Source organism: Erpetoichthys calabaricus, chromosome 4 (genome assembly GCF_900747795.2).
Source record: "Erpetoichthys calabaricus chromosome 4, fErpCal1.3, whole genome shotgun sequence".
NCBI lineage: Eukaryota > Metazoa > Chordata > Cladistia > Polypteriformes > Polypteridae > Erpetoichthys > Erpetoichthys calabaricus.
In genome coordinates, this window is record NC_041397.2 from 315,225,626 (window position 1) to 315,245,117 (window position 19,492).

The window sequence follows — 19,492 nt, forward strand, 5'->3', positions numbered from 1 at the left end:
TAACAGTTTTAATTGCGCCCCCCCCTAACATTTTTTTGAAAGGAGCCCACTAATACCAATTTGTTCTTTTTTAATTAATGATATATCATAGATGCATATTTTATTATACCTACTTAACTTTTATTGACATTTGTCTAACTCTAGATTTATTTTTCTAGTATCAGAATGTAGTTTAAGTTAATTTGTTTTGGTTTCAATAGATAGATTTTTCATATTTTTGATTCTTGTTTTCTTTTTTCAAATCTTCGCGCCCCTCTTTTTGTTACTTCCCTATGGGCGCGCGCCCCACAGACTGAGAACCACTGGTCTATGTGGTTTGCCCTGCAACATAGTGGTGTACCGTCCACCATGTTTTCTTTTTGCATTACACCCGGTTCTACTGTGATAATCACTGCCTCCCACTGACCCAAACTGGGACGATTAAATTCATCTGTCACTCCATGTAGGATTAAACATATACTTATAATATCATTCTGCTTCTTGTCATGCTTAATGTCTTTCTCTAGTAGCTGTCACTAGACAACTGAAGCACATGCGTGTATGATATTGCACAGACAGCAGCAGGCAAGACCTTTTGTAAAAATACACAATCTTCTTTTTAGTGGCAGGAGTAAGTTTCCACATATTACTCCCAGTAAAGACCTCAAGTAAATTACACAGTGAACAGAGGTCTATTAACAGCTACACTTCTTTTAAATACTGATGGGGTCTGCTTTTGTAAATGCTTGTTTAAGGTGCACTCATTTTACATTCAAAGATATATCAAATGCTTTAAATTAAAAAAAAAAAAAAAACATACAGCGACACTTTACTGACTCAATTGTATTTTTGCCTTAGAATCTATTTTACTTTAATTCTCTGTAATTCCTTAATGACTCATCTGTTAGCTCAAATTGCATTTTGGATTTTTTTGTAAAGTGTCTGATGCAATGTGAAGAGTCGTACCAAGACTGACTCACTGGAATTACAACACTAAACAACAAGCAAGGTGTGGGTGTATCAGAATATCATATTCTTCAAGTCAAAATTTTAAATGCACACAGTTTAAAGTTAACCTTAAAGTTTTCATGTTACATTAGTTATGTAGCAGATGGTGCTCAGCGAAACAGGGACTTTTTCTGCCTAGATGTCTCCAAAAACAGCAAAATTTGATTTTCTTTGTTCTTCATGAGAATTCCTTAATTTCAAACATGATAGCAAAAAAAGGATAAGCACTTAAGTTTATTTTGAAACCTGTGAACACAGAATACAGGCAGTCAGTGAGGAAAGCATTAATCTCAAAAACATATTGTTTAATATTAAAAAAGCAAGCTTAAAAAGATACAGTACTCAAATAGTAACTGGCCTAGCCTTACACATAGCGGAGCACAAGAGCAGGAGTTTCTGGAGGTAACCAGTGACTGTTTTTAACCTAAAGGGGCCTCACTTTTAGCCCTTTTCTGCTACTTTGATTTAACTGGTTATAAATTCATCATACTTCACTTCACAATACAGAGTAGACGTTTCTCTTTTAGAATTCTTATTTCTGTAGAACTAGTTATATTACATACATATATTACAGCAGAATACATTACACAATTCAGTAACATTTTTACCAAAAAATGCACTTTGAATGTTATTAGTGATGGAATGCGTTTCTCAAAAGTATCACTAATAGTGTCAGGTACAACTAAAAAAATGGTTATGAAATATCTGCAATCAACAGGTCTACTTTTACAGGGTGAGCCAAAATGAAGTAGCACATTTCTCAAGGTTATTATGTGAGGTAGAGGCAGCCGAGTGGGTTGGGGTGGAGGAACTGGTCCTTTGATAGGTGGTCCCTTGTAGTTTTCAGTCGTCAACATGCCTTGGTCCGGTGCTCACCATTGCTTTCACTGTCAAGGTGTTCTCCAAAAACAACGAATCCATCATCACTACACAATGCACCTTCTGAATGCACTTCAGTATTCCTCCCAACGGTGACGTCCCAAATCGGAAAACAATTCTTCAGTGGATGGCTAAATTTAGACAGACGGGTATAACATTGAACTGAAAATTTCCAGGCCATCCTCGGACTGTACGAATGCCTGAAAACATCCAAGCTGTTAGGGCATCAATTTTGCAGTCTCCTCGACATTCAGCGTGCAAACCTGCTTCTGCCTTAGGCATTTCCAAAACATCTTTGAGGAGGATTTTGCATGAGGACCTTAATTTCCATCCATACAAAATGATGGCAGTGCAGGAACTCAGTAAGAGACACTGGGAGAGCCATAGATAGTTGTGGGCCAACATTCTACAAATTGTTCATCGAGATACCATTGTCAAGTGCAGCGACGAGACACATTTCCATTTCAGGCCCGGCCTTAGGCATAGGCGAAGTAGGCGACCGCCTAGGGCCCCGGATCGACGGCGGCCAGGCCCCCGACCCGCCCCTCAACTCGCATGTTTAAATCACGTGGGCCAGCGGGGGCGTGTCCGCGTGGGCGGCTGTTTATAAAAGCGGAGCGGTTTGAGTCAAGATCTCTATGGGTCGAACGTTCACATCAGTGAATCAGCCCTCATCATCATTCGTCGAAGAAGAAAGAAGAAGTCAAGATCTCATAAATCCTTCCACCTCGTCAGTGGCAGCAGGTGGCACGGGAGCGGGAAGGCAGAACCGCAATCTGAGTTGCGAGAACGAACGAAACCCCTGTCTGTCAGTATGTCTCCTTGGTCTAATTTTCACGCATTTCGCAGAGCTTCCAGGGGGGCTCTGCCCCCCTCAGGGGGCCCCTGGACCCCCCTTTCGCCTAGGGCCCCATAATACCTAAGACAGGGCCTGTCCATTTGAATGTTTGCATAAATAAGCATTGCTATTGGATTGAAACCAACCCTCGTGAACTTCATCAGAGACTCCTGCACAGTCAACATGTTACAGTTTGGTGCGCTGTTGCAGAAATTGGCATTGTAGACCTTTACTTTTTTGAGCAATGGTCACGATCACTTCAGAATGTTACATTGAACTGCTAGAGACCTTATTGCAAAATGGAACAAATGGATGTGGTGGATGCCTGGTTTCAGCGTGATGGAGAAACAGCTCCTGCGGCGTGGAGACCCATGCAAGTTGTTTCCAGGGAAGCTGATCTCCCTGTCAGGTAGCCTTTATGTTCGCCTGATCTCGCTCCATGCGATTTCTTCTTGTGGGGTTATCTGAAGTTGAAGGTATACACAGACCAACCTCAAAACCTTGAAGCCCTCAAGGACGCTATTCGCCATGAAATGGCCAAACGAGTCATGCAAGTGTTCAGAAATCATCTTGAAGAGTGAATCGCTAATGATGGCCACCACCTTAACGACATGGTTTTTAAAACAAAGTGGAAAAAAATCTATTTTGTATACCCTTTCTTGTGTCGTAATGAAATGTATTTTATCTTGTAGCATTTTTGTGGAATAAACGTTTGAAATGTGGTACTTCTTTTTGGCTCATCCTGTAGTTTTTTGAAGTACGCTATTACTTTTATTTCTCTCTAAGTTACTGCCTGTAGCATTTAAAAAAGACAACAAGCTGTGACTTCTTTATCAATCTCTCACAATCAATAGGAAGTAGAAAGGCACAGACTACCTTGCTGTAAAGAGCAGAAGCTGAATGCTGAATGACCAGCCCATCATTTTCATTTACAAACAGGCAGTCCAATTGTTGGCAAGTGAAAGAGGACACTTTAGTATCGACATTGAGATTGTCCTATCTTCTGATCAGCACAACATTGGAAAGCTGAATTGTCCCTCTTTAAGCCTGTCAGTCAAATTGGAGACAATCAGAACAAGACATTTGAGCATACCAGAAGGATGGTTGGGTTTCGCTGTGATGCATGGTGGGCTCCATCGAGAGGGCAAGAAACTCCGGTGACTGTCAGAGGTGGCAGCTCCGGGGAAGTGCAGTGACTGGATGAAGTGGCAGTTGTTACTCCACAAGGTAAATTGGGATATAGCAGGCTGTATTTGGTGCATCTATTTGGACATTCTAACAGCGGAAAACTGTCTTTCAAGAGAACACGTGGTTTTAAATGTGATTATTTGGATTTCCTTTTCAGTTAATCACCTTAAGACACTGCTTTTGTTTGAAGGCATGGATTTTTTTTAAAGAATAATTTACTGAAATGGCTTACTAAATGTATACACTGTTTTGCACATCTCTTTAGAAACACTTTAATTCAGGGCCGTCTTCATGTATGAGCATAATGGCCACTGGCCAAAGGCCCCAAGAGCATAGGGGCCCACGATGTTTCTGATGCCTATGTATATTTGTATTTTGCTGTCAAAACAGGGGCCCCAGTACATTACTTTGCCAGGGAGCCTATGTGGCTGGTAAGACAGCCCTGCTTTAATTCTACTGATTTTGCTACAACCTGCTTCACTTTTAAAAAGTAAGCCTCACTCGTTTGCTCACTTGCCCTGGTCCATCCTCTGTCATGACTATTAATGCTCTTGGATAAAGAAAGGTGACCATCACTCAGAGATGGGTAGTAACGAGTTACATTTACTCCATTACATTTACTTGAGTAACTTTTTATATAAATTATACTTGTAAGAGTAGTTTTACTGCACAGCACTTTTTACTTTTTCTTGAGTACATTTGTGAAGAAGAAACGCTACTCTTACTCCACTACATTGGGCAACACTCGAATCGTTCCTTTTTTTCCATTAGATACACTAGATTTTTGCCAGAGAGAAGTTGCCAGTGGATCTACTGCATGACTGTTTCACCACTCAGACATAGCGACAATAATCACAAGACTCCGTTTCACCATTCAGACGTAGCCATGCAGTCACATGACCACACACAAACTGTGGCAGCATAGCGGCACAAACTCCTCATAGACAGTGGACAGGGAAAGAAAGAATACATGAAAAATGAGAGCCAACTCCTGCTGAAGCTTAACCATCACTTCACGGAGCGAAGAACAAGCAGGTTTTAACTGAACATACACAGACACAGACAGTCGAGGTAAAGTGAGACTTGTTGGACGTGCACAAGCTGCCTTGTTCTAATGTTATTTTCTATCTGCTGTGCTATTTGGATGGCAAGTGACTATGCAGTATTCTACTGTCAGTGTACAGTAGCTCTCATCACTGTAAGTACTTTGCACTGTTCAAACATACATGTTACCTACTGTAGGTATCGGCTTCAAAATCTTTGTTGTGAAAAACTGAGATTTGGAACTTTGTGTTATTTGTGCATCTTAATTTTGTAAAGATGTTATTTATTTTTACTCATTTTTTATTTTATTATTTGGAAATAGCAGAATTTGCACATTATTTTATATTTTTGTCTGTCTTATTACAACATTTCTAAAAAATAAATCATTTATTATGATCAAACAGTTACTCAGCACTTGAGTTGTCTTTTCACCAAATGCTTTTTTACTCTTGCTTGAGTTATTTTTTAGATGACTACTTTTTACTTCTACTTGAGTAATATTATTTTGAAGTAACGCTACTCTTACTTGAGTACAATTTTTGGCTACTCTACCCACCTCTGCCATCACTGCAGGTCATCACAGGCCGACTTTAGAAGCTGGTGAATTTTGTACTTTTATTTATATACTCCAGACTTTCTACACTCTTAGCTTTTCATGATGTTGTACACAATAGGAATATAAGCCACAGTGAGCCTTGGAGGACATCACCTGCAGCCTTCCTCCTCAAAACGGTGAAACCCAAGGGTAAAAGGATGAACTCATCTCCGGAGTTCTGCCACTGTGTTTGAAGGTCTCTAAGTGTGTCCAGTATTACATGTTCCTAAAACCTTTTAAGTGAGGTTTCATAGCTGGTGACAGTTTGAAGTGTAATTCCCAGGATCTGAGAATCTGCTTGTAAACTATGTTCTCTGTCTACTTTTCATTGACTTTTCTTAAATATGAAACATTAGCAGTTGTATCTTTTGTATCTACAGTCAATGTATGGCTACTGCTTTTAAGTTTCAGTAAAGGTTTGTTTGCTTTTGCTCTATGGCACCTTGGACAATACAGCTGAAACAAACAAACTTTGCTATGCTCCTAAGCTGACTGAGCCACATTAAGCACCAGAAAATAATCAAATAATGAATCCACTCTATGATGCCATCCTCTGATGCAACTTTAGGCCATACATCAAATTTTCAATGAATGTCTAATTACAATTAATTTTTCATTTTATATTATAAAAAAATTGAGTGTACCTTTAAAATAACAGCTGATTATTATCCTAAATACTGCAGAAGAAACAATACAAAAATAGACAGTGCAAGACTGTTTTCTAAGATTATTTTCACACTGCTGTTTCCAGGTGCTATAAGATCCTGATTTCTTGCGGTGCTCTCAGTGGTTGTTATTGGCTCTGCAGTAAGACAAAATAAAAAGAAACTATATTAGAAACATAAAATAAGAAATTTTAAAACATACAGAATTGTTACAAAAACTTACTTTAACTTTTTCTCTCCTATTGAAAAAGGCACATAAATTGATCCTTTAACTCATGTGGTCAAAATTAATACATTTTTTAGTTAGTTATAAAGGTCTGTGTGCCGCACTGTGAAGGTGGCATTGATTTACCAGTAGCTAGTCTGCACTGCTTTATACCCCTTTACCTACAAGTCCCATGTGTGAGTGTGTGTGTGTATGAACTGCAGCTTCCTTACTGGATTTAGGTTGAGAAATGTATAACATCTAAGAACTTATCCTTCACAAAGTTAGTACTTGTCAGTTACAGTGACACCGACACATTGCATACATTAGCTGGTGTTACCCTAACTACACTCTGGACACCCTGGAGGTTGTAGCAAAGGACAGAATGAAAACAAAACTGAGTGCCATTATGAACAACGCTGCACATCCTCTCTGTGACACATCAACACTGAGGACTTTCAGGTAACTAATCATTCAGCAGAAGATGGTCAGGAAACACGACTGGGGGCTCCTTTAAAACCAAAGACAATACATCTATATAGCGTCTCACTGGGACTGGAATGGCAGAAGTTTTCTTATTTTTTTTTTTTTAATTTTCTTGCTTTCTAGTCATTCTGGTGTGTGCTCAGTCCAAAAGGTGTTTATATACTGTATATTAATAGCTGTCCCCCGCAGCTCCACCCATATAGTAGTGAAACAGGACAAAATTTAAAAATCAATAAACAAACAGGTATCGTTAGCTAAGTGAAGGCAAGGAACTCTCCGAAACACAGAGGTATAGCGGCTTGAATGGAGGCTGACGCATGAATGAGGAGGGCCCTGTCCAGCTCCCCACTCCTGACGTCACGCTTCCCACTCCCCTCGGCCCGCAGCCTCTGTCTCATATTAGTTTGAATATATCGCTTCTGCAAGCAAACTATGATTCTTATCATGATGAGAGAAGTCGCAAAATCAACCGGAATGTTCAAGCAAATTCAAGCAAAAAACCCAATCTAAATCCATTAAGTAGTTCTCTCGTGAAAAGCGGACAGACAGACAGATGTTACATTATATATATTGTGGCAGACGACCAGAGATCCTGCCCCACCGGGACACCTGGAAGGACAGACTGGGAGAGAGGCACTAACTTTCCCTGGGCACAAGAGGGCAGCCCCCCTGGATTCCATCAACCCTGTGGGGACCTGTGGCCACCACCAGGGGGAGCCTGGAAGGTCCTAGAGCCCTGGAGGACAGCACGTCTGCCACAACAGGAAGTGTTGATGAACCAGGAACTGTGTACGCCTGGAGTGCTTCTGTGTGCAAGGGCAGAACTTCCACCACACTAGGAAGTGCTGCCGGAAGACCATCACAGAGCACCTGGAGCACATCTGGGGCATGATAAAAGGGGCCGCCTCACTCCCTTCGAGGAGCCAGAGTCAGGTGGAAGAGGATGGAGTTTACAAGAAAGGAGTGGAGGTGGCCTGAAGAAACAAGTACTTGGCGTCCACATTAATGACAGGTTGAACTGGTCTCACAACACAAAGGGAATATAGAAAAAAAAGGCAGAGCTGACTCTTTTTCCTTAGGAGGCTGTGCTCCTACTAACTTTGCAAACAGAGAAAGGAAAGCCTTTTTATTTCTTCTGCATGACCTTTGCTCAATTTTTTGTGGCCTATGCCTATACAGTAATAAAAAAAAAAAAAACATATTCTATACATGGACAACTGTTACCCAAACATTACGATTCTTTTTGACCAATTATTACTACATACCTTTAACAGTAAGTTTTACTTCATGAGATAATGTTGTATGGTCAAGAAAGCACTTGTAAGTTCCTTCACCTGCTTTGCTGATATTATACAAATGTAATGAAGCATTTCTTGAAAGTGTCTGAGATAACTCAGCTCGATTTCTATAATGCTGATCTATAAGATGTTTCTCATTAGAAATGTACACAATAATTTCTGGTGATTTTCTCCAAATAATATTTTTCGAACTTTTTTCAAACTCTGACACTGGGAAAGCACACGGAAGCAGAACATCTTTTCCAACTTCTTGACAAATGTCTTCTGGAAATACTAGAAAACAAAACAAGCAAACAAGAAACTGTTAATTTTATTTCAACAACTCCATATGTATTACCACTATGTACTTTAAAAATGTTACCACTTTCTAATTTCATCTAACTAAATAAAGCATTTATTTCTTAAATTTGCTTTATCTTAAATATGGCTGCATGACCATTGATGCTCACACCAATTGATTCACAGACAGTTTCTACCCACATTTCATAAGGTTACTGAGCAGCATGTCATAACATCTAATACTGGATGTGTTCTTGCAAATATATTTAATAATGTACTGTCCCTGAGGACACAATATTTGTGGCTCCTTACTCGGCCAGGACACCTTTACTATATAATGAAAGGTCAGGGATGGATAAGCTGTCAAGCCGGATTGGTAGGACAGAAGAGAACTGTATTCTGTGGGCGGATAACTCCCTAATATAGTGGTTCTCAACCCATGGGACAGGCCCCTCTAGGGGGGCGTGAAGTAACAAAAATAGGGGCGCGAAAACAAGAATCAAAAATATGAAATATGATCTATTGAAACCAAAACAAATCAACTTAAACTACATTCTGATACTAGAAAAATAAATATAGAGTTAGATAAATGTCGATAAAAGTTAAATAGGTATAATAAAATATGCATCTATGATATATCATTAATTAATAAAGAACAAATTGGTATTAGTGGGCTCCTTTCAAAAAAACATTAGGGGGAGGCGCAATTAAAACTGTTATGAAAACTCGGGTCACAAATACTTAAAGGTTGAGAAATGCTGCCCTAATACATGGGATGTAGTCCTGATGAGCAACCCTGATGGGTTATTTGGGGACCACCAGGAGCAACTGCAGATGGGGGTCAACTGGAATTTTAAGGAGATCATGACAGACTTGGAGGTGCTTCCCAGATGTGACATTGGGGCACCAGAAGTACTCCCAGGTTCAAAATAAAAGGAGCTGCTCTGCATATCCAGGAGAGTTGGAGTCGAGAAGTAGCAGACAAGACTTGGTGAGAAGTGTGGATGGAGGAGGGAAACACACAAGGAAGAGAAACTGCGGACTGTTCTGTTATGTATTGTGAAGAGAAGCTTGGAGAGAGGCATTTCGTTACTAATAAACTATTATTTGTACCTGGGACTTGGTGCTGTCTGGGCTTTGGAGTGCTGCAACGGCTGCTGCAGGTCACAGTAAAACAAAGCAAAACAAAGTGATCACTGAATTCAATGATATATATTTGAGGAACAAAAGTGGTCACGGGAAACCTACACAAAAATACGAGAAAACATGCACAAAAATTACCCGTCAGTGCTAATATTGTATTGTTTAAAGGTCATGCCACCTTCCCACTCCATTATTTATTTCCTCGCCTCAGTTTAAAGACATACAGAATGTTAGTGAGATAAACTGAATTCCATTTTGTAATCATATTAAACATCCTTTGACATAGTGAGCCACACTGGGGGTGAAGCTTCAGCCCACAAAGAGGGTCTAAAATTGTAAACTGCTTGTCCATTTGATTAGTTACCAGTCACTCAAAAATGGCTGAACCAAATTTTATAAAATTTGACACATCTGTTGTCGTTAGTCCAACCTAAAATACAGCTTATTTGGTATATCACGGAGAGGGTTTATAATAAAAGTGGGGCAACCCAAAAATCAATACTGACATGGGGGCTACAATTCCTATCAGGCAGCAAGAGTGCACTGGGCTAATAGGATGAAAAACAACATTCTGTACCATCCAATGATGAATCTCATTTAACACCACAGGTACAGTGTTTTGTTCTCAACTAATCTGTGTAACGCTTTAATTGCCTCACTGGATTACAGGTTCTAAGAGTATACCATTTTGTCCCACTGGGGGTTGTGTTTAACCATGTTGTATTTCCATTTTATTTTCATCTAGACCAGGGGCTTCATGTATAACGCCGTGCGTAGAACTCACACTATAACATGGCGTAAGCACAGAAGCGGGAATGTGCGTACGCACAGAAAAATCCAGATGCAGGAATCTGTACGTACGCAAACTTTCACGTTCTTCCACTACATAAATCCCGATCAGCGTGAAAAGTAACGCACGTGCACGCGCCTTCTGTCCCGCCCCAACTCCTCCCAGAATTACGCCTCTTTGAATATGTAAATCGATATAAATAGCCTTCTGTGAAAAGACAATGGGAAAAGCACAGGGGAAAATATAAGAATTTCAGCGAATACCAAGTGGAGGCAAAGGAAAAACGTACTATTTGTTGGTTTAAACAGTGGTATAATCAACAACAGGAAGTTGATCGAGTGACAAGAGTGTCGGAGAAACTCGAAGGCTCAAGTTCACAAAGTCGCACAGTGCCCGAAATAAAAAAGAAGTCACATATCAAAGTCAGCGTGAAAAGGTAAGTCGTAGCCCACCGTCTGAGTGTCATATTAAAGCTTATTAGGGTACAGAGAAAAAAAAAATAGGTGCACAGTGGGGAAAAAAGCACGAAATGTCAACTTTAATCTCGAAATTTCCACTTTAATCACGTAGTGTATTTTGCCATTAAAGTAGAATATCATAAACTTCATCTTAAAATCGTTTATTTTACTAGTTTCTCAAGTAGCATGTTAAATGCTGTGTTCTGTATTTGATCTTCTATGTGCTCTATGTGTGTGAATCACTACGTGCTTCCGTTCTTTCTCTTTCTCCGACAGGACACAGAATCCATTGTATTTGTGATATTACAGCTCTCGGAATAATTAAAATACTGAGATGTATACGTGATATCTTTTTCATGATGATAGGAATGAAAGCATGTTATAAACATGGGAACACGGTGGCGCAGTGATTGTTCATATCTCACGCAAGAGGCTTGCTGCGCCATGCGCGACCTTCGATGAAATAATTTATTACAGCAGTACTGTCTCTTTCAAACGTACTAACCTCCAATTCCTGTCCTTACTTTTCTTTTTCCAAATAGCCAATCGCCACACAATCAGCTCTGTAATAGACGTGAAGCCATCTGTAAGCTTAGAACGCCGATTCTTCAAAACATTTAAGGAACATTGAAATATCTTTGTAGTACATGTTTAATTATTCTATCCGTCTATCCTTCCAGTGTCGCGTCAGCACCAGCAATAATACAGCGCAAGGCAGGAGCTATCCTTGAACTATACGCTGCGGCACCGTGTCCTCACATGTTTAATTATTAACAATACAGATTATTTAAATGAAGTTAAAGTTTTATCTGTATACTATAAGCAAAATATTTTTCTGCATTTCATCTTAAAAATGGTATCGTCATCATACGCGCTTTATAAAGTGGCGCAGATTATGCAATATTATAACTGTAGTGCAAGTTTACAGTGAGGTAATTGTACTTATAAGTACAAACAGTTCTACAAGGAGCACTTGATGGACTGATTGAGTGCGTTTAGAGTTCTTGGGATGAAACTTTTTCTAAACCGCAAAGTCCATACAGGGAAGTCTCTGAAGCGTTTTGCCTTGGCTCAGGCAGCGTGTGCTTCATGCTGTGTACCGATAATTCTCTTTCCGATCATCTGCTGCTGTGATTCCCCACTCAGATACAGTGATATAATTACTCCGAGTGGTGCAGTGAGAGTAATATGGAAAAAGATGATCTGCTGTGGCAACCCTTAACGGGAGCAGCTGAAAGAAGAAGAAGATGCAGTGAGAGTTACAACGCTAAAGCAGTTATAGTATTTGGAATACTATGGCTATTCCCTGGACCATTATATTGTCGCAGGTTAATTACAATCGGATGCATTACACTAATAAACAATATGCAGTTAGTTTCAGTGTATTTATAAAGCTGCGTCAGGAATGTGGATCTAAGAAAGAGCACACAGGAACAGTAGCACTGCTTTGACGCTGGGTGCCGCCAGTCTGCAAAACCGAGCGGAGAAATTGCATACGCCAAGGAATGAAGTACCGTGGAAATGTGCGTGGCTTTATGCCAAGTTTAAGTTTTATACATCGTGATCTGAGCGTGGAAACATTCGTACGCAACATTTCTGTGCGTACGCACCGTTTATACATGAGGCCCCAGGAGTGTTGAACTTTGGGCCCAGAGGGCCACAGTGGCTCAGGTTTTTATTCTAACCCTTTTCCTAATCCTGTTTTTTAGGATTCAGTCCTCTCAATTGATTCTTTTCTTCATTAAATGACAGCCAAACAGAATTGAGACGTGAAACGAGCCAACAGTTGATCAGCTAAATTGGGGCTTCAAACTCCAACCAATTTCACTCCAGCCAGTCTCTTAATGAGAAGCCAGTTCTTGCTGTTAATTAAACCCATTATTTAATTCCATGGCTTGTTGCTGCTCTCATTCTGCCACAGCAGACATTTCCAAAACTGTTGATTTTTCTGTTTTTTCTAAGAACGCCGTCAAGATGTTTGGGTGACCTGAGAGATCAGCCTTATTGAGTCCTTCACCTTTCTTTATTTTCAGATATTGTGTGATGGACACAGGTGAGTTGCTCATATGGCGGCTTCTTTTGTGTCTCGTTGTTGATTGGCTGCTAATTAAGGAAAAAGAGACAACAAAGGGGTCTGAGTCAAGTGAATTAAAATGAAGGCAAAAGAAGTTAATTAGCAGCAAAAACTAGTCACTAATGAAAAAGATGGTTAGAATGAAAACCTGCAGCTGCTGCAGCCCTCCAGGACTGGAGTTTGACACCCATGATCTAGACCCTTTCTTGAAAAACATACAGGTCTGAAAGGGGTGTAACAGTGTCGCCAAACCCTTAAGAAGCAATGTTCATTTCTTTCCAAAAACTTTTTAAAATTCCAAAACACCCTTTTTGGTGAGCTTTGTGATTGTGGAATTGCATGCAAAACAAAGTTTAATGTCAGGTTTGCACAACTATATGTGAAAGAAAATGTGTCTGCTGTGCTCAGCTCTAATTATTATTTTGTGATGTTGTAAGCAGGTTTAGAAAATGAACGGATGGATATTATACATAGCTAATGGAGTGATACTCAGGCAGCTCGTCAAGGACTGTTGCAGTCTGTACCATGTGGCCCTGGGATATTTGTATAAATGGGTTAAGGTAAGAAAGCAAACACATACAGTGCATCCGGAAAGTATTCCCAGCGCATCACTTTCTCCACATTTTGTTATGTTACAGCTTTATTCCAAAATGGATTAAATTAATTTTTTCCTTCAGAATTCTACACACAACACCCCATAATGACAACGTGAAAAAAGTTTACTTGAGGTTTTTGCAAATTTATTAAAAATAAAAAACCTGAGAAATCCCATGTCCGTAAGTATTCACAGCCTTTGCTCAATACTTTGTTGATGCACTTTTGGCAGCAATTCCAGCCTCAAGTCTTTTTGAATATGATGCCACAAGCTTGGCACACCTATCCTTGGCCAGTTTTGCCCATTCCTCTTTGCAGCACCTCTCATGCTCCATCAGGTTGGATGAGAAGCGTCGGTGCACAGCCATTTTAAGATCTCTCCACAGATGTTCAATCGGATTCAAGTCTGGGCTCTGGCTGGGCCACTCAAGGACATTCACAGAGTTGTCCTGAAGCCACTCCTTTGATATCTTGGCTGTGTGCTTAGGGTCGTTGTCCTGCTGAAAGATGAACCGTCACCCCAGTCTGAGGTCAAGAGCGCTCTAGAGCAGGTTTTCATCCAGGATGTCTCTCTACATTGCTGCAGTCATCTTTCTATTTATCCTGACTAGTCTCCCAGTCCATGCTGCTGAAAAACATCCCCACAGCATGATGCTGCCACCACCATGCTTCACTGTAGGGATGGTATTGGCCTGGTGATGAGCGGTGCCTGGTTTCCTCCAATCGTGACGCCTGGCATTCACACCAAAGAGTTCAATCTTTGTCTCATCAGACCAGAGAATTTTCTTTCTCATGGTCTGAGAGTCCTTCAGGTGCCTTTTGGCAAACTCCAGGCGGGCTGCCATGTGCTTTTTACTAAGGAGTGGCTTCCGTCTGGCCACTCTACCATACAGGCCTGATTGGTGGATTGCTGCAGAGATGGTTGTCCTTCTGGAAGGTTCTCCTCTCTCCACAGAGGACCTCTGACAGAGTGACCATCGGGTTCTTGGTCACCTCCCTGACTAAGGCCCTTCTCCCCTAATCGCTCAGTTTAGATGGCCGGCCAGCTCTAGGAAGAGTCCTGGTGGTTTCGAACTTCTTCCACTTACGGATGATGGAGGCCACTGTGCTCATTGGGACCTTCAAAACAGCAGAAGTTTTTCTGTAACCTTCCCCAGATTTGTACCTCGAGACAATCCTGTCTCGGAGGTCTACAGACAATTCCTTTGACTTCATGCTTGGTTTGTGCTCTGACATGAACTGTCAACTGTGGGACCTTATATAGACAGGTGTGTGCCTTTCCAAATCATGTCCAGTCAACTGAATTTACCACAGGTGGACTCCAATGAAGCTGCAGAAACATCTCAAGGATGATCAGGGAAAACTGGATGCACCTGAGCTCAATTTGGAGCTTCATGGCAAAGGCTGTGAATACTTATGTACATGGGATTTCTCAATTTTTTTTATTTTTAATAAATTTGCAAAAATGTCAAGTAAACTTTTTTCATGTTGTCATTATGAGGTGTTGTGTGTAGAATTCTGAGGAAAAAAATGAATTTAATCAATTTTAGAAAAAGGCTGTAACATAACAAAATGTGGAAACAGTGATGCGCTGGGAATACTTTCTGTATGCACTGTACGTGTTTTTTAAATGTTTACCGTTTTGTAACTGCTGGCTGAAAAGCTAGTCTTCCATCCACCATGTACACAACCTCTCTGAGAACTATCAACTTCTCTGCTGTTTTATGGCTTCATTCCATAATTGCCGCAACTCCATACTAGGTTGGCACCATGAATATTATTTGTTCATATTTTCTGCTTTAGTGTGGTTTTATAAATTGATATTTAATCCCACATTAAAAATCTGGATGGCTTATTGAATAATGTAATTGCATGGATGGTGGAAAGCATCTACAGTATTGTGGGGCAGAGAGAATTTGACGTTCACAGACATTGCTGCTGGGCTCCATATTATTACAGGACAGAGTGCCTCAGTTGTTATGTTTCTACCATATTGTTAACAGCAACTAAGCATGCACTAAAAAAATTGTGTGTTCTTCTCTTTCATCATGGCTACCAATATTGCACTCAGTAACCATATTTCTGTGAAGATCTGGTGAATACAGGGGGTACAAAGCAACAATCACATTGTTTTTTGTCAAAACCTCTTCAACCATTAATGTGTTGTGTGAAGGTGTATTGCCACAGTACACAATCCAGTTTTGCATGAGCCACTACTCCAGAAATTTTTTTTTTCTAGCTGCTTTACAGTAGACACCTCTGCAGTTCAATATACAGTGGAACCTCAGTTTGCAAGCATAATTCGTTCCGGAAAAGTGCTCGTAGTCCAAAGCACTCGAATATCAAAGTGAATTTCCCCACAAGAAATAATGGAAACTCAGATGATTTGTTCCACACTCCAAAACTATTCATATAAAAATGATTAATACAAAATATAAAGTAAAAATACATAAAACAAATTAACCTGCACTTTACCTTTGAAAAGAATCATGGCTGGTGTGAGTGAGTTTCAATGCAATGTGCTGTATCAGCGTCTCCTCCTAGCCTCTCTCTCTTAATGTGTTTACTGTTTTGATATGAACATTTGAAAGTGTGACTGTATGACCAAACTTAGAGAAATGAAACAAGACAAATAAGCCTAAAACAGAACTTCTCCTTTCTTCAGTATCAATTTTTGTCTATTTTTTGTGTGAACTGTTTTTCTTTGAATTTTACTAAAACTTTTAAAATGAAGATATTTCGTCTGTAGAATTATTTGAACACATATCACACTATTGCCTGAATCATCCTATGAAGTAAACTAAAAGCTGCAGAACTTTAGTAATTTTGGATAAACACAGCTACATACACACTCGATCAACTTAGCATGATGCCAGTTAGTGGACTGATTAAGTACACTGTAGGCGTATGTTTACTATCATATATAACAGCTTTCAGTGCCAGTGAACTCCCATCGCTTTCAAATGCTCCGTACCTGTGGCTAATCTAAAAAGGTGACAAAAAGAGCTACGCCATATGTTCATTCCACAATGAAATTATTTAAGTTAGTTTTTAAAATCCTTCACATTAGCCTAACATCCGTTAATGATATAACATGTAAAGCATTAAGGAAGCACTTAAAACACAATGACATGAAATTAGCGGGTCTGCCAAAACAGAATACTTCAAAATGAATCACAAAACACTACATGGGAGTCACGTTGAAGTTTTTGAACTCAAAATAAAGTTCATTAAGCACAAAAACTAAAATGTGATAATTATAGTTAAACCACATATGACACAGGCACAGGGGCAAATGAGATGCAGTATTCACATAAAAGTAATTCTTTATAGTCAATCCAGCTGAATGGCTAATTGTGCAAAGGCACAAGCAACAAAATGGTTTGATAACTTGCTTGAAGGACTATGAAAAAGTTTTAATAGAATGACTTCCTCTTCAATTGACAAGATAGGGAAAGATTTGGAAAATTAAAGCATTGGTGGTATATGACATTTGAAATGTGAATTAATTGACTTGTATGATAAATATTACTTTTTAGTAAGTGTGATTATCAAGCTAATGTGTGCGAATTGTTGGCAAAACTGATTTCAAAAGTGTGTTGTTACAAGAACAGCATTAAAGAATTTGTGTAAATGAAAATGTCCTGAATTATCTTGGTATTCACCCATTCATGTGGCATTGTTATAATAATGTCCCCATCAAATCCAATAAAACGTTCTCTGTTCATTATACTGTAACATTGATGGAAATACACTCCTCAGTCACCACAGAAATTCAAGCCGTACTCTGTACTTTAGTATGTGTGCTGTTCCGTTTTGTCAAAAGCCTTTCTGAATCTTTTCTTCCTCCCTGGAATAAGGCTACAATTTAATGATGCTCACATACAGCACAACTGTTGGATCATTTTCATTATTCTGGAAAATGTGTAAACCTGTATTTCATTAGAAAATGGTAAAACTCTTACCATATGCAACATGCAGAATCATCAACAATGGTATATGTAGATATCTGTTAGAAAAATAATATTTACATTTTAATTAGGAAAACAAAAACAAACAAACATAAAAGTACATGTCACCCATTAGTATTTAAAAGTATCTTAAAATGCCTTCTTATCATTTACTAAGAAGTAAAACAACATCAAAAATGCTAAAATGGTAATTGACTTGTTTTTTTATCTTTGGAATAATCTTTATATAACAAGACTGAGAATAAAGCATTTGATGAATCAGATAGATAGATAGATAGATAGATAGATAGATAGATAGATAGATAGATAGATAGATAGATAGATAGATAGATAGATAGATAGATAGATAGATAGATAGATTTGGCTTTTTACAGAATCTCCTAAAAGTACATACAAAAATATGACAGATAAATGAATATATACACACACACATTATTATCTGAACACACATCCGAATGACTAAAAGGGAAGAAATTTTAAAAAGAAAAAAAATTCCTGACTTTACAGTCACAGTGAAGTACTACACAGGCATATTGCTGTTGGTATAACAATCATTAGATGACATTGCTAAGAAAAAAAGCAAACTCAACACATAAACATATTTAGAAACTGGGACGCATTTGTAAGAGATAATTCATTAAGACTGCATAAATATAGTATTGGCATAATGCAATCACACTGCTTCATATAATGAGCAAATAATGTGTCCGTGTTCAAATGACTGCCAGCTGAGTATACAATGATGCTTAATCAGCATACCTACAGGACAAATTAAGAATAAGCACATTTTTGAGCAATTGCATCTCTGGACACTTTTACTTGCTTTGAATATTAAAGGCCATGTTTGAAGGAGAGAACATGTTGTCATGATTTTTATATTTGGTTCTGTTTTCCTTATAACCACCCATTTCATCTAGTATTGATATACAAGAGACAACTGCAATAGACACCATGTAAGAAGCAACTTTAAATGGGGTGCCAGTTTACAGGGCACACACACTCACTCATTACAGTCCACTTTAGAGCCACCAGTCACTTCTAATGTGTATATTTTTATGTTGTGGAATGAAACTCATGTGAAGATACAAAATGCACCTTTTATATCATAAGTAAATATAACAATCTTTTTCAACAAAATTTTGCTGTCTTCATGGAAAAAATTAAACAAGATGTGAATAAGATGGTCTACCCTCCATCTCACTTTAGCAAGGAGAATCAAAACTGTCAAGGTGGACATCATTCTAAAACTTCACTTTCTATTTCAAAGCATCCCCATATACATTACAAAATTGTTCTTTAAAAATTAGATTCAATTATAACCTCATTTATTTGGAATTCAAAGCATCCGTGCGTTGAAAGGGTGACTCTACAATGATAATAATAATAATAATTCATTACATTTATATAGCGCTTTTCTCAGTACTCAAAGCGCTATCCACACAGGGAGGAACCGGGAAGCGAACTCACAATCTTCCACAGTCTCCTTACTGCAAAGCAGCAGCACTACCACTGCGCCACCGGTGAGGACATGATCTAAAGCAGAAGGTGGCATGGCACTACCTAACTTTCAATTTTATTTCTGGGTGACACAATTGCATGAATATACACAAGCTTGGTCAGTCAGTCATTTTTCAACCCGTTATATCCTAACTACAGGGTCATGGGGGTCTGCTGGAGCCAATCCCAGCCAACACAGGGCGCAAGGCAGGAAAAACAAACCCTGGGCAGGGCGCCAGCCCATTGCAGGGCACACACACCACACTGTAGGGACGATTTAGGATTGCCAATGCACCTAACCTGAATATCTTTGGACTATGGGAGGAAACCAGAGCACCAGGAGGAAATCCATGCAGACATGGGGAGAACATACAAACTCCACACATGGAGGACCCGGGAAGGGAAGGTGTTACGTGGGCAACCCCTTGGTCTGGTCCAGCCACTCGGGTCCCCAACAATGAGGATCTTACGAGCCGGATCACTCTCAGGGAAACGCGCCAC

At 39.4% G+C, this 19,492-nt stretch overlaps 1 long non-coding RNA gene across 1 annotated transcript; it reads right to left on the reverse strand.

The window, feature by feature from the left end:
• Positions 1–1,275: 1,275 nt before the first annotated feature.
• Positions 1,276–17,534, reverse strand: LOC114641158 (uncharacterized). The gene is made up of 3 exons (XR_003714273.2): positions 17,489–17,534; positions 8,153–8,458; positions 1,276–6,333 (listed from the first exon to the last, which is right to left on the reverse strand). It is a non-coding gene; the product is annotated as an uncharacterized LOC114641158 (long non-coding RNA).
• Positions 17,535–19,492: the final 1,958 nt, after the last annotated feature.